We start from the raw sequence: 15,445 nt of genomic DNA, 5'->3' as shown, positions 1-15,445 counted from the left end.
CTTTTGGATCATTTACGGAGTCGGTCTCTATTACCCTATTTCAGTTAGTTAGAGCTTAAGAGTAATGAGCTCAGGGGCATGAATTTGACCACTGAGTATAGTTATGTACTGTACAAAGGAAAACCATACTTTATGCTCAACTCTTCTACCTCTTCAGTTCTTTTGGCCTCAAGTGATCGTGGGGAATAAGACTATTCCAGATAAATGTCCTGTGGTTGGTGGGTCAGTAGCATCAGCTCCTATATGTTGTAGTGGACTAGAACATCAGAGGAGAGCTATTCTAGATTCAGCAACCTTCATTTAATATTTCTGACCACCTACTATGCTTCATATTAGGCTCTAGATTTAGTGTCATTTAACGATTCATCCTAACTTTACCAAGACTCCAATCTAAAGGACACCAACCACTGAACTTCAATTATACTATAATGTGTGAAGTGTTCTGATAAAGTATTGACGGCAGAGACAGGAAGCTCACCTAACCTGGCCTGGGAGAACAGTCAGGATAGGCTACATGGAAGAAATGACGCCGAAGCAGAGACTTAAGGACTTAATAGAAGTAAGCTAAGGAAAGGGAGTTGGCAGAGAAGTGGGTGGCAGGAACTGTACCTGCGAAGGCTGGAGGTAAAGTGAGCACAGCATTCTCCTCAGGGGTTCAGAGTGGCTGGTGCACCGAATGCAAGCTGCAGAGCGTAGGAGGTCAACAAGAGCCTGAACAAGAAGAATATATACATCATGTTTAGAAGTTCGCACTTTATCTTGAGGCAACAAAAATAACTGAATTATTTTTAAGGAGAACTTTTAGATTCTATACATCTAAACAGAATACCTGAGAACTGTTTGGAAGCACATTTATTCTCGATAATATACTCTACTCCAAGAAAAAAAAATGGATTTAAACTGCAGTGGATCTGGCTTGAACTTTCCTCAACCACTGCAATTCCTTAGATCTGAAAAAAGGTTTATTCCTCTGTAAGGTTTTGAGTTTCACTGTAGCTTACCAAAATATGTGAAATACGTGAAATCAGAAAGAACTTGATTCTAAGCTTTTAGGAGGTTGGCAGAGAAATATATATATATATACATTTTTTTCCAGAGGATGTGCAATCACATTAACAGAACTGGTTTATCTTGACAATATCCATGTGGCCTCTATACAAGAGTCTATACATTGGTAGCTGGTCTGCTTTGCATTTTCAGGAATGGAAAGAGATTCCAGAAAAGGACATATAGGCTTTTTACTTTTAAATAGTTCTTTATCTCACCTTTAAAAAAACATTCTGCATGTTTTATACGAGACAGTCAATTTCAGAAGACTTATTCTGTATTCTCATGTTTAACATACTGAATGAGGCATTGTCAAGAGCATCATCATTTCTGGGGTGGCTGAGTTTCCCTTTAAGTAAATATAATAAGCAAGGACCAAGCCAGGGAGGACAAATAAGACTGTCTTTAAACTTCTCCATAGCACTTTTTAATGCCAAAAAACAGCAAACCATGTCCAGTTCACTCCAGCCACAACAAATTGATCCTCTGATCTAACTAAGGTTGTGATAGCTACTGAAATGAATAAGTCCTACAATTCCAGTGGTTCAGCATAATAGAGAGTTATTTCTTGCTCATTTACCATCCAGTCTCCAGGAGGGCTTGCTCCACGTAGTCATTCAGGGGTCCAGGCTGATAGACTCTTCAGCAACATGACTCCCAATGTTGCCTTGAGCATCAATATCCAGCTGGCAGTCAGAGGGAGAGTGGAAAGGTTTTATGAGACAGTTCTGGAAATGGATGTGGAAAGGCAAAGAGAGAGTTTATGTTTGCTTAACTGAAGTCTGAAAGGATCTTTATCGTCCACTAAGCATGGTTACCTCTCAGAGAAAACTACGACGAGGTGGATATAGTAAGTTATATAACTGTATTGTTTTAATTCTTGTGAAGTAAAAATAATGAAAGAAGACAATTAAGTAAAAGAACAGGGGCATCAGGAAACGTTTGCTTGATGGAAGTTTCTATTTCATATTAAAAACAATGCCATATCTTATAAACCACAAATGGCAGACAAGGGAATATATCCTTCCTCCTCCTGCAAATATACCTGCCGAAACATTTGAAGTACAAGCATAAAATGGTACCACATCTGAACTTTCCAAGGCTTTGTGTTTTGCCTTCTCCCTTCAAATAAGAAACTAAATACACCACTGGCTATCAGAGAACTGGTTCTGACCTTTGTTCTGCCGCTAAGTAAATATGAGGTCCTCTGGCCTTGCAGACACGGAGTTTCCTCAACTCATTAAAGTTTATCTTCTTCCCCTCCCAACCCTCATGATGTAGAGAGAATCTCATATAATAATTGTGCTTTGCTCTATTGAAAACAAAGTTATAATATTATTTACAATTAAAATGTACAATTAAGCGTGCCATTCTAAGATCTAGTATTATTATCTGTGAGGGGAAAAAAGACAATATTATCTTCAGCAGTACAACTACAGATCAGTAAACTATTATTAGAAATTTACTGTACAACAGACACTCCAGCCCGAAGGAAGCACAGTCATCATCTCTGTCACACTTGCCCCTCCTTCTCTGTTGTTTCCATTAATGACAGCCTCATCCTCCCTCCCACCAGCTGTCACAGCATCACTGGGACTTTTCCTTCTTTCCCCTGCCTGTGACCCACATCTAATAAATGGTCAAATTCCATTGATGCTACATTCTGTCACTTTTGGTGAACTCTTCATTTCTATGTCCCCTGTCTTTTCTCTAGTTCAGGCTTTCCATTATACCTACCATATCAAGTCACTCTTCCGGAAGCCCAGCTCCATTCAAATAAGCCCTCTGCCTCCACATCTTCAGTTGCCCCCAGTGCTAAAAGAATCTAGCCCAAGCTGCTCAGCTTCTTGGTCCTTGCGGTTCTCCCTGCCCTGCTTTCCCACCATCCTCCTCCATCGTCCTCCAGTCTGACAAAAATGAGCAGCTCCTTATGTATCCCACACTGGCCTTTCTTCACATCATTAATCATACCGTCCCTCTGCCTTGAACTCTCCTCTTTCCATCTCCTGCATGTTCTACAAGGATGAATTGAAATGCCCTCTTTCCCATAGAACATTCTCTTAACGCTCCAACCCCTATTTCTATCCTTGAAATAAATACAACACCTTATCTAGACATTTCTAAGGATGTGCAATAGTTTCTAATCTACAGGAAAGAAGAAAGGAAAGAAGGGAGGAAGGGAGGAAAGAAAGGGAGGGTGCAAGAGGGAAAAATGGAAGAAAGGGAAGATAAAATAAACGAAGTCACAGTCTTTGGCCATAAGGATCTTACATTCTGCTTAAATACTGACTTTAAACTGACACATAAGAAATTTAGTATAACAAACAATATATAATGGGGTTCTAAGTTATTTACTAAAAGTATCTTACTTTTACAAAGGACTCTGTCACTGACAGGGTGCAGAGTACTGTAAAGGCTTAGCATAGCAGATGCAAAGGAGTTAAGAAAAGGGAGAAGTGGCTAGGACATGTTGGTCATGAGGAAGGCCCAGGACCTAATCCTTGAGGAATACGTGGGTTTGAGTGAGTAATCAGGAAGAGAGAAAAGGGAAGGCTACTCTCCTTTATATTGATGATGACTGAGACCTGAGGTATGCCTTTGGCTCCGGCGTAGATGCTATTAAAGAGGAGAGGAACTTTTATTTGGGGAGAACCTATTTTGGTGATTGTAAAAATAAGGGATTTGAACTTTCAAAATAATATTCCTAGCATTTTTATGGTACAGTTATGGTTATTAGTGATCTCTATCAGTGAAGGACCAATAATCTGTGGCCCGCAGGCCAAATCCAGCCTGCCACCTGTTTAATACTGTACAGACCTCAGGCTAAGACTGTTTTTTACATCATTAGCTGACTGTGCAACAGAGACTATATGCCTGCAAAACCTAAAATATTAAACATCTGACGCTTTATAAAGAAGTCTGCTGACCCTTAATCTATATGACAAAAAGCATAAAATATTTTCATGCTGTTATTTTCATATAATGATTTCTTTATGGCTTTTTATGACTTAAGTGATAATTTTATTAATTTTACTTGGAGCCAATTAAATATTCTCCAGGAAGATACTATTATAATACTATAAATGCACATATACTGTCCTTTGATATATGCTTTCTTATTAGGTATTTCTTTAATAGTAAAGTTGGCTATACTTATGTAGCATCACTTATGGATAAAAACAGGATGCAGAAAATTATTATTCCTTCTTTTTGTTACTCTGAATGTATTCCTTCTTCCTCTCCACGTGATCTTTTCAACAGTGGAAGTTCTATAAAGGCTATTTTAATGGACACATGTTGCTAAACTTTTGTGGGAATAAAATTAAAATTAACTGTCCTTTTCTTAGTGAATACATCTTCATTTACAATTTACTTTTATTAACATAGTCATAGAAAAATATAAAATAAAGTTATTTAAAATTATAGGAGGAAACTTATTGCCAAACTAATTTTCAAAATTTTATTCAGATTAATAGATATCTTTACTTCATAATTATGCTTTTTAACAAAATATTAGCCGAATTATTATAATAATTGCTAGCCTTACTAAACTGTTGTGAAATATGTCAGGCTATTTGTGGTTTGTGTATACATTTTGAAACTCATATGCAACTCTATTATAAGTCTGAAACACTCTTCAAGAAAACAAACTTTGGCTCAAAAAGGTCTATAAGCGTTTTGGAGTCAGTAACTAGGTAAAATAATTCAACCAGAAAATGAATTTTTTATTATATTTTGGAGTCATCTAGAATAGAACTAATCCTGAGGCTTCGTCCAGCATGCCTATATTCTAATAGGCATAACAGAAAGTCATATAGCAGAATGTCCTATAAAGGTTGTATACATATTTTTCTCTTTAAAAAAAATGCTACTTCACATATTTTGATAAGTTGTAAAATGTTCTCTTCCAGATCTAAAGTTCTTTGCACTTTGTTCACATTGGCACAGGGACTCGAGAGTTATTTATGTGTATATTGCTTGTGCTTTATGTAATTGATTTTTGGAAGTAACACGTTTTTCATGCTAACAGTGTTTTACTGAGGTATAATAAGCATTCAGTAATAAAATGCACAGATCTTAAGTATATAGCTCAATATATTTGGCAAATGTGTACCCCTGTGTAATCATCACACAGATCAAGATATAGAACATTCCAGTTACCCTAGGAAACTTCCCTTTCAGATCAACCTCTGACTCCACCAAAGGTAACTATTAATGCTGACTGTTATCACCACAGATTGGTTGTGCCTGTTCTTGAATTTCATATAAATGAAATCATACAGTATGTACTCTTGAGTCTGGCTTCTTGCACTAAACAGTATGGTATTGCAATCCATCCATGTTGGTACATTCATAGTAGTTCAGCCCTTTCTATCACAGAGAGTTTTCTATAGTTATCAGTAGTCCACAGCATCTTTATCCATTCTCCTGTTGATGGCCATTTGGGTTGTTTCTAGTTTTGGCTATTATAAATAAGGCTCCTGTGAACACTTTTGTGCAAATTTTTTGGTGGACATATGCGTTTCTTTTCTTTTCTAGAAGTAGAATTGCTGTGTCATATGATAGTTGTGTATCTAACTAGATACTGCCAAAGAGGTGGGGCTGTACCATTCTACATCCCCACCAGCAATCTATGAGAGCCCTCGTTGTTCCCCCCCCCCAGTACATTATATTGTTAGACTTTTTTTCTGGCCATGCTTGTGGGAGTAATATTTTTATGTTTTTCAAGGTACAGTTCTGAAGAGTCCCAAGGAAAGTCCTGCCTCCACTTCTAAGGGTCAGCATGCTCTCACTCTTGCCTGCTTTCTTGTCTTTAAGACTGTCACCGGCATTCTGTGTTCTGCCTTATGATTTAAAGGAGACCCAAGGCCTTTTTATCCTGCATGAGGTTTGTGGGGCTGTTAAAGGTTGGAATGACCTTATTTCATTTCGGAGAAACCCCTTGGAAGAGCAGGCCATAGAAATGCCATCCTGTTCATAGCTAAAGCTGACCCCCAGGAGCACAGATTTCACATGGAGGCAGGGGGTTTTGGGACTCAATGGAGGCCAAAGGGGGCCTGAGGCAAGAATGATCGCTAAAAAGTTGAGGGAGGGAGATTTCTCTAATGCCCAGAGCATAGGTTATTCTACAAAAGTGGGGAGAAAGATGGCATAGGATGCCTTTGTGTTATTCTTTATTGATGAAATTATTTGTTAAAAATATGAACTTCTTTATTGGTTGAATTCAGCTTGCATTCACTAAGAAGGAAATGTCACCACCTATAGAAGGATATTATTATGCTCTAGTAATTTTTAAGAGTTCACTTGTAAGAGTGGAATTTAACTTTGGAATTAGAAAATATTATACATGATTTTATTTAACTTTCAAATCAGTGAATAAAATGAGTGTTGTCCAGATGCCATTCGCCTAATCTGCTTTTCATGGGAACCATGTTACTCTCTTCTTTACTCTTGGAAGGAGAGCATAATGTCATTTCTCATGTCCCAAAATGTACAAAGGAGGAAAAAACATCCTAGAAGAGTTTCAACTATTTTGCTGACATTTTTTAATCTTTCTCATTTTAAGCAAAAATATCTGTCATAATTATAATGAGTAAGGTAATCTAGCTTTGAAAAAGCCTCATTACACAAAGTAATCAAATAAAATAGATTGATACGTTCTATTCTGGCATAAAAATATTTTAACCTTTTCCTGATTTATTGCACAAACTACTGGCAATTGAATTACAGGGATTATGAACACTGCTGTGTTCTGGTAATCATTAATTAGGGCAATATTTTAAATAGGCTTTATTAAATGAGGGATGAGATATATGATCATTCTAAATGCATCCATTTACCCTAACTCTTGCCAACTCTAAAACAGAAAAAGTTGAAATGAATGTGTATAACGTTTTGTTGGAATTCTTGTGTTGTCATGCTGAGGAACAAAATATCCTCTTATGTAAAAATACAAAAATCCTAGCTTCTTTTAATAGTGGAGTTCTTGCCAGGCTCCCAACCCTCATTAGGTTCATGTTTCATTCTAAAATAACAAGATATGGTAGAAATGCTTGTGGGACTTCTTTATGTTATCTGTGCAAATGGGTTTACTTAGACATTCTTATTTCACTGGCCCTATTGCCTCTCTATAAAGGGATAGCTAGGGTGCTGCTGCCAGAATGGGAACAGTTTTGTGCTCATCTGCAGCTCTGGTTATAAAAATAATAGACCTGATATACCCATTCAGCATAATTGTGTCTGGACCGTGTCTCCAGTGTGGCCTTTCTTCCATCGTTAATGTCCCGTGCAGTATAGACGTGCTAATCAGAAGTTATTGTCTCAATAGTTACTGCTGGGTTTTTATGCATCCTTTGTTTTTCTTTCAGTGCCTAGATATTTGCATTAGTTGGTCAAGCACATCCCAAAATTGGTTTAAATTTCATTTATCCCAGTGCATTGTTGGTCTGGAGCTCCTTGTAGTTCCAACATTAACATAATTTCTACAGCACACCTGGGAGCTCTTTGGGGTCTTATTAGAATTTATGAATTAGTTTTTTGGGGGTTTTGGTTGTTTGTTTGTTTGGTATTTTTTAGTAAAGGGAAAGGGCTGTCTTTTGTATTTGTTTGCATTCTCCTAGGTAGAATTCCCTTATGACTGTGGAGCTTCAGAGTCCTCTGCATGTATGGTATTTATGTAGAGACACATGTCAGCCTGGGCAGAAGTATCAAAATATTCCCTTTGATATTAGGGAATTGCATTATGTCACCTTGTGAATGAATGTGAGTAGGCTTTGACTCCCCTGTTTCCTTTATCTCTTTAGAAAGGATCGTTCTTGGCTGGGTTTTTTTGTTATTTTTTTCCATATGGGACAAAAGGAATAGTCTAAAGTAAAAAGACTGGCTGTGACAACTAGAAAGGTATCTTTCCATAATCATTGGATGGCAGGACTTTGCCTACAGTCACGGGGCAGTACTTATCCCATAACGCCTTACGGTTTCAGATCACAGTGAGGTTTGGTTTGAGTGTTGGTTTGGAGCTCTATACGGGTAGGTAACGGTATCCTTATCCTGACTGCTCTGCTACCATCTGAAGCCCAAATAACACAACCACACTTTTAATGTTGGTTCTGGGAACATTGTGCCCAAACACTGAGGTCTATTGTGACTTATCGTGGCTGGCATCTTATCTCACTTATTCTGCATTCCTGAAAGCATGAAGAAGGACTTCAGTTTGCCTCCAGCCTCTTTTACCAGCTTACTAGAGGTTGCCAACTAGGCACAAATAGTTTCTGCCTCAGTGCCTTCCTATTGCCAACGGGGTCGTGATCTGACCCAGAAGGACCCGCAACATATTTGGTGCATAAGCTTTCTAAGGAAATCAGCTTGGCACACCAGGACACACAAATCTGAACTGAAGTGTCATGCCTTAGGCTCACAAGTGACCTACATGGGTCAGAGCCTTTGGAACTAAATTGTCCCATCACGTGTGCTTGGGACTCACTAAGTTACAGAGTCAGCAAACCACTTTTGAGTCACCAGCACTATTTTAACTTGCCAGGGACTGTCTTCTTCCCTTCGTCTTCTAAACCAAGGTTGACAAGCTTTTCCTTAAAGGCCCAAATAGTAAATATTTTAGGTTTTCAAGCCATATGGCCTCTCTACTTAACTATGATCTTGTAGTGCAAAAGCTGTCATGGACAATACTAGACAAGTGAGTGTGGCTGTATTTCAATCAAACCTGATATTTAAAAAACACCACCAATAAGCAGCAGGTCAGATTTGGCATGCTGGTTACATTTCTGACTCCTGTTTTAAACCTTTATGGGGAAGAAGTTTGGGAAACTTCCTTCTGAAACCTTTTCCACCAATCTCACAGTCCTACCTTTTGGTGGAAGCGCTCTGTAGCACATAATGGAATTCTCACACTGAGGGTGTCTTGTAGCTAACATTTAGTTGTGTCTTGGTGGGCTTTAATAGGACTGTTTGTAAGCTTAGCCCTCAAGAGGTGACAGTTGCTTCCCCTTAGGTATTTTGCTAATGGAACACACCATCACCAGGTCAGTCTACTGCCTCAGGAATAGCCAGCCAAGAAGCCACATAACAGGAGAGTAACCTGGTTGGAAGAAGGAGTTAGCATACTTTCCCAATATTTCTTTCTTTCTTTCTTTTTTTATGTTTGGAAACTTTCTTTTCTTTTCTTTTCTTTTTTCTTTTCTTTTCTTTTTCTTTTTCTTTCTTTCTTTCTTTCTTTCTTTCTTTCTTTCTTTCTTTCTTTCTTTCTTTTTCTTTCTTTTTTAATTTAATTTAATTTTATTGTTATGTTAGTCGCCATACAGTACATCATTAGTTTTTGATGTAGTGTTTCATGATTCATTGTTTGCGTATAACACCCAGTACTCCATGCAATATGTGCCCTCCTTAATATGTCTTAAAGCAACAACAGAACCCTTAATTAAGATAATGAAATGTAGTACTATTCAAAAATATATTTTAAAGGGTATATTTTTTAAAGTCTGTACATATAGAAGGGTCTTTTCAAGAAGTGAACACCCCAGTACATCTTAGTAACTCTCTTCCTAACCACTAACAATTGTTGTTCACGATTTATAACTACATCCTAGTTTTATCCATAGATTTGCCTACAGTATTTCATTTTTAAACCTGAGTTATTGTCTGGGAGAGAGGCTTTTCCCAGGAGACCCCCAGCACATCATATCTTTTGATAATCAGTAGCCCTTCTGGACGTTTGTGCCCTACTTCTGGCTGCTGGGGGTTTTGTGTCCTTCTGCTAGAGTCATAAATATATAACTGCCAAAGAATAGCCTGTCAAAGGCGGCTTGAGGAATGAATGGGCAGAATAAAACTGGCAGGGCTGCCAGCAAGCTCAATGCCACAAAGCAACTACTGGGTGCTGAGTTCACTCTGTTCTCTGAGAATTAGCGTCTAGAAGCCACAATCGGTGGGACTAAAACTATGTTACTTTCAGGGCTGAAGATCAAACAGGCAGCTGAGAAGCAGAATCACAGGACACCACTGTGACTACAACCTGAGGACTTTCCATTGTCCTCTGTCTTTCTCTGTGGAACTCATTCTAATGGACCATCCTATAAGTATTAACCCAAGTCCTGTGGTGTCTTAAATGTGCCACTTGTCCCCTGATAGAGTTGATCTTGGAATAATTGTTTTTCCTAACCCAAAGATTAGGGCTTTCATTCCTTATTTTCTCTCAGAAGACCTCACTCTTGCATACTCTTATCAAGTGCTTGTCCTGCATTTGTGATTATTCATTCTAGAAGCTGAGGTTACCCCTAGCAACCAGCAGTTTGTCTAAACAGCTTTGGTCTCAGAGTTCTCTTAAAGGAGAGTTCTCAGAATCAATTTCTAAAGGGCCTTTATGCCCCACATGGCAAAACATATATAAACAACAATTCAAATTTTAAAAGCTTAACAAGACCTTTCAACAAAGGTTTAAAATGGTTTCATAGCATGAGCTATTTTGAGATTAGACAGAATTTCCATTACTAGTTAAACAGGAGTATAATTAGCTTTTATAGATTTCTGTAGTTTCATTTAATAAAACTCGTCCCGTAAGATGCACCACCCCATGAAATCACAGGCAATGCTATAGTAAATACCTGTAGATGTGTTTTGGGAAACTCTCCCGGCATTAACTGAGGGCCAGGAGAATGTATAGCATGCATCCTTTCCGCCTCACTGGCATAACTGGATGGTTTTTTTCCTCTCCAAAGCTCTGGAAAATACTTTATTATACCCCGCAGAGCCAAATGGGAAGCAATCGAGCTGTTTTGTCATTTGAATTAGGAAAGGTCAAAGGGAAGAGAATGTAATAGTAAATGGAGGGAAAAGTTCTTTGTGAAAATTGTCCATTTTTTTTCCATGTAAAGGAAAGTAATCTGTTCCTTTTAATAGATCTGAAAATCCAGTACTAGAGATCTTTTTGGATAGACTTTCAGAGAGAAAAGAAACCATCAAGAATTTTAAAAGATCCTATTTCCCAAACAAATATGTAGCAAGTTCGTACTGTTTACAAGATGTCATTGTAATCTCTTGCATCAGTGTGATCCTTTATAAATAAGAGTACTCTTCATAGACTTTAATAATAGTAATGAATCTGGTAGTGGCCAGGCAATGTGCTGTTTTCCTTATTTTATACGTGAAAATAAAGAGGCCCCGGGAGGTAAAGAATGTCCCCAATGTTGCACAGCACAGCCACGAGGTACAGAACCTGAACTTGAACCTAGCTTTTCTATCTCAAGACCAGCTGAAATGACTTCTATGACCATGTACTTCTCTGCCGCCCATCTAAATATAGGATTTACATATATATGAATACACACACCCACCCACACACACACACACACACACACACACACACACATACACACTCATAGTCTGAAGTACATACATACCAATAAAATCAGGCATGTGGTTATAGTGAACACATGAATGGAAGAATGGAGAAGTCACTTCAAAATGCTTCGTTTAAAACACATATAGCAGAGAACCACATTCTATAACATTTTGGAGTGTAACACTAGTTGATATTGTATAATCATGCAGACATCAGCTGTCACCAGTAATTCTCAATGTTTTATATTGGCACTTGCTCTGGAGAGTATAAAAATAAATATATTTATTTGTTCCTGAAGTTAACTCTCTAAATCTTGCTACAATGATTAAAAAAAAAAAAAAAACTTTTTAATCTTTGCTGTAATATTCTCTTACCTTGGGGGCATTTTCTAAGTAAAGTTTTAGCTGGACAACAGATAACATCAAAAAACATCCAAAGAGAACTTTTAGTGTTATGAAATGCCTTCTCACACTGATAAATGTTAAGATCATTCCACTGTTTAAAAGATTGTCTTCAGATCAGAGGCACCCCGGGATACCACCTCAGGACATCTCCCAGTGCCTCTAATCTTAAAAGAAAAGAAAAATAAGAGCAAAATTCTAATCCTTGAGAGATGGAAATAGTGTATGTATTTATCTGTTTGTATATTCTCTACATGTGTAGAGCTTAGACCCACCTAGGAAAATATACCAGGACCCTCCACATATCAAGGTCAGCTTTCTACTTCCAGGTAACTGTGCCTGATAAACCAAGGACAGAGATACACTCGGATGGATCCCTGCTTGTGCTATTTTTAAAGATTTCAAAGGACAGAGATTTCACTTATTCTTTAACATTATCAGACAATAAGGATATTCCAGGCCGTGTCCACTTAGCAGTGTCTTAATTTAAGGATGCAACTTAAGATACCGGAGGAGCAGTTATAATAGAAAGTAGCTGTGAGGGCCCCAAAAGGTGGTGTCACTTAATCCTATCTGCCTTAGTGGTTTCAGTGTGAGCCCACTGAGGAGAGATAAGTGAGTTGGTGCAGGAGATGAATTGTGAATTGCAAAAGAGGCATTTAAACATTATCTGCAAAACTCAACTCAAAGAACAAATGATTCAACACTTGTTCCGGTTTTTTGTTTCGTTTTTAAGAAAGTAGACTCTAGTTTAATCTTTCCTTGGTTAGGAGATAAAATAATTTATAACCTTTAGCATGTTCTTTTCTTCGCAATTGAGAGCTCAGTTTGTCAGTACTTTAATTGGCAAACTGTTTACTGAGTATGTTGGAAAATTGTACCTGCCAAAATGGATTGGTGTTTGCTCTTCTTCAATGAAAGGTGGCTGTGATCAAGAGCTGCCCCTCGTGGGTAGTTCAGCTTGCCAAAGTCTAATACAACAGAAATGGAAAGGAAAATAGAAATGAAAGGCATATTCAAGAGCGTAACAAAGAGTTGGAGCCTAAGGCACTAAGCCTATTGGCTTCCACAAGAGCTTGGCAGAAAGGCTTTGACCACCCATGTGATTTTTATCTTTTCGTCTTTTAGGCAGTCACCTTAATAGGGCATACTGTAGTGATGGCTTCCACTATAAGCCTCTATTTAAACAACTTTTTCTGAATCACCTAGTGAAGAATGGAGCAAATAAAGATGGAAAAACATTCACTGTACACAACGCTTCTACCTTCAGTTCTCTGAAACTGTAGTTAATGCCTAATTATACTGACACTCCTGTTGTACAAAAATATTGAAAATGCAGATATAATTTCCCAGCTAATTATTTCATTATATGGAAGTGACATGTGTGAAGTAATAAATTAACATGGTCTTCATAAGAGCCAGCAATTGTGGACTTCCATGCTGAAATTTTCAAGTGGAATGAAGTGTACTTCTCTTGTCACTACTCTGATTAAGTGAAAATGCTTTCTGTATTTCTGAGTATAATACCACCTTCTTTTAGCAGATATTGACACTGACGTAGGGTAGTGAGATGTATGTGAGTCAAATATTACGGACAGGGGAACGTGGGGGATGTCAAGGGGATGGCTACCAGCAGCGACAACAGTCTGGACCATACTTCTTTTTTTAAACATGGTTCAAGCAGTAGATGCATGAATCATGGTGAAAGAAACTTCCTTCACTTTTTAAAAAGCACAACCATTTATGCCTTTTCAGCTAGAACAACAGAATGCCAAATATTATATTTTCAAATTAACCTAGGAAATAATGGTGGAGTCTGAGGGAGGGGAGAAGGAACTGAAGTGTGACTCTGTGAGATTGGTTGCAAGAAATTCAATCTCTACTTCTTTGATCTAAGGATTATCAATTGTAAGGAGTACAATTAGGATTTATAAAGCTTTAAAGGAAAACTAAAACTATATTAAATGTACAGTTTTCTTAAACTGATGGTAGCATACAGTAACTCACAGTTTTGCAGTTACAATCAAAGTCTGTCCAAATCTACAGATCATGCTGGATTAAGTATCTTTTGGTCAAAAGCCGTGAGGTGTCGGCATCAAGGTGAGAGGCCACTTTGTGTAACTTGTGCTCTTGCTTTGACAAAGGGCTCAAGATGGGCCTTTAGGGTTGACCATCTGAATATGATGAATACAGGCTTTTCTCTGTATTTCCAGTCTGGCTACTTGCTTTTCCATTTTGTTTTAATTTAATATTTTTAAAAGCCATACAGCTTCTCCTGAAAGTCTAGGGAATCCTTTATTTTTTTTCTTATTTTTTTAAATTTAAGTTCAAGTTAGTTAACATATAGTATATTATTAATTTCAAGGTTAGAATTTAGTGATTCATCAGTTACATGTAATGCCCAGGGCTCATTACATCACGTGCCCTCCTTAATGTCCATCACCCACTTACCCCATCCCCCTGCCCACCTCCCCTCCAGCAACCCCATTTGTTCCCTAGAGTTAAGAGTCTCTTATGATTTGCCTCCCTCTCTGTTTTTATCTTATTTTATTTTTCCCTCCCTTCCCTTTGTGTGCATCTGTTTCGTAAATTCCACATGTGAGTGAAATCATAGGGTATTTGTCTTTCTTTGACTGATTTCGCTCAGCATAATACCCTCTAATTCCATCCAGGTCACTGCAAATGGCAAGATTTCACTCTTTTGATGGCTGAGTAGTATTCCATTGTGTGTGTGTGTATATATATATATATACACCTTCTTTCTCCATTCATCTGTCGATGGACATCTGGGTGTCCATAGTTTGGCTGTTGTGCATATTGCTGCTAACCGTTGGGGCACAGGTGCCCCTTTGAATCACTGTGTTTGTATAAATACCTTGTAGTGCAATTGCTGGGTCATAGGGTAGTTCTATTTTTAACTTTTTGAGGAAACTCCTTACTGTTTTCCAGAGTGGCTGTACCAGTTTGCATTCCCATCAACAGTATAGGAGGGTTCCCCTTTCTCTGCATCCTTGCCAACATCTGTTATTTCCTGAGTTGTTAATTTTAGCCATTCTGACTGGTGTGTGGGGTGGTATCTCACTGTGGGTTTGATTTGTATTTCCGTGATGATGAGTGATGTTGAGCACTTTTTTCATGTATCTGTTGGCCATTTGGATGTCTTCTTTGCAGAAATGTCTGTTCAGGTCTTCTGCCCATTTCTTGATGGGATTATTTGTTCTTTGGATGTGGAGTTTAAGTTCTTTATAGATTTTGGATACAAGACCTTCATCTGGTAAGACATTTGCAAATAATTATCTTCTCCCATTCCATAGGTTGCCTTTTAGTTCTTTTGACTGTTTCCTTTGCTGTGCAAAAGCTTTTTACCTTGATGAAGTCCCAACAGTTCACTTTTGCTTTTGTTTCCCTTGCCTTTGGAGACGTGTCTAGCAAGAAGTTGCTGCAGCCGAGGTCAAAGAGGTTGCTGCCTGTGTTCTCCTCTAGGATTTTGATGGATTCCTGTCTCACATTTAGGTTTTTCATCCATTTTGAATTTATTTTTTTGTATGGCATGAGAAAGTGGTCCAGTTTCATTCTTCTGCATGTGGCTATCTAATTTTGCCAACACCATTTGTTGAAGAGACTCTTTTCCATTGGATACTCT

At 38.0% G+C, this 15,445-nt stretch overlaps 1 protein-coding gene across 4 annotated transcripts in view; it reads left to right on the top strand.

Moving 5' to 3' along the window:
* Nucleotides 1-15,445, top strand: part of CPQ (carboxypeptidase Q) — a 448,443-nt gene that overhangs the window by 349,940 nt on the left and 83,058 nt on the right. The gene's annotated exons all lie outside the window — the stretch shown is intronic.

Source organism: Eumetopias jubatus, unplaced genomic scaffold, assembly GCF_037043125.1.
Source record: "Eumetopias jubatus isolate StellerSeaLion01/CBP00866 unplaced genomic scaffold, mEumJub1_p1.0 scaffold_4, whole genome shotgun sequence".
Taxonomy (NCBI): Eukaryota; Metazoa; Chordata; class Mammalia; order Carnivora; family Otariidae; genus Eumetopias; species Eumetopias jubatus.
Note: the sequence above shows the minus strand (reverse complement) of the source record. Positions and strands in the feature narration are given on the sequence as shown.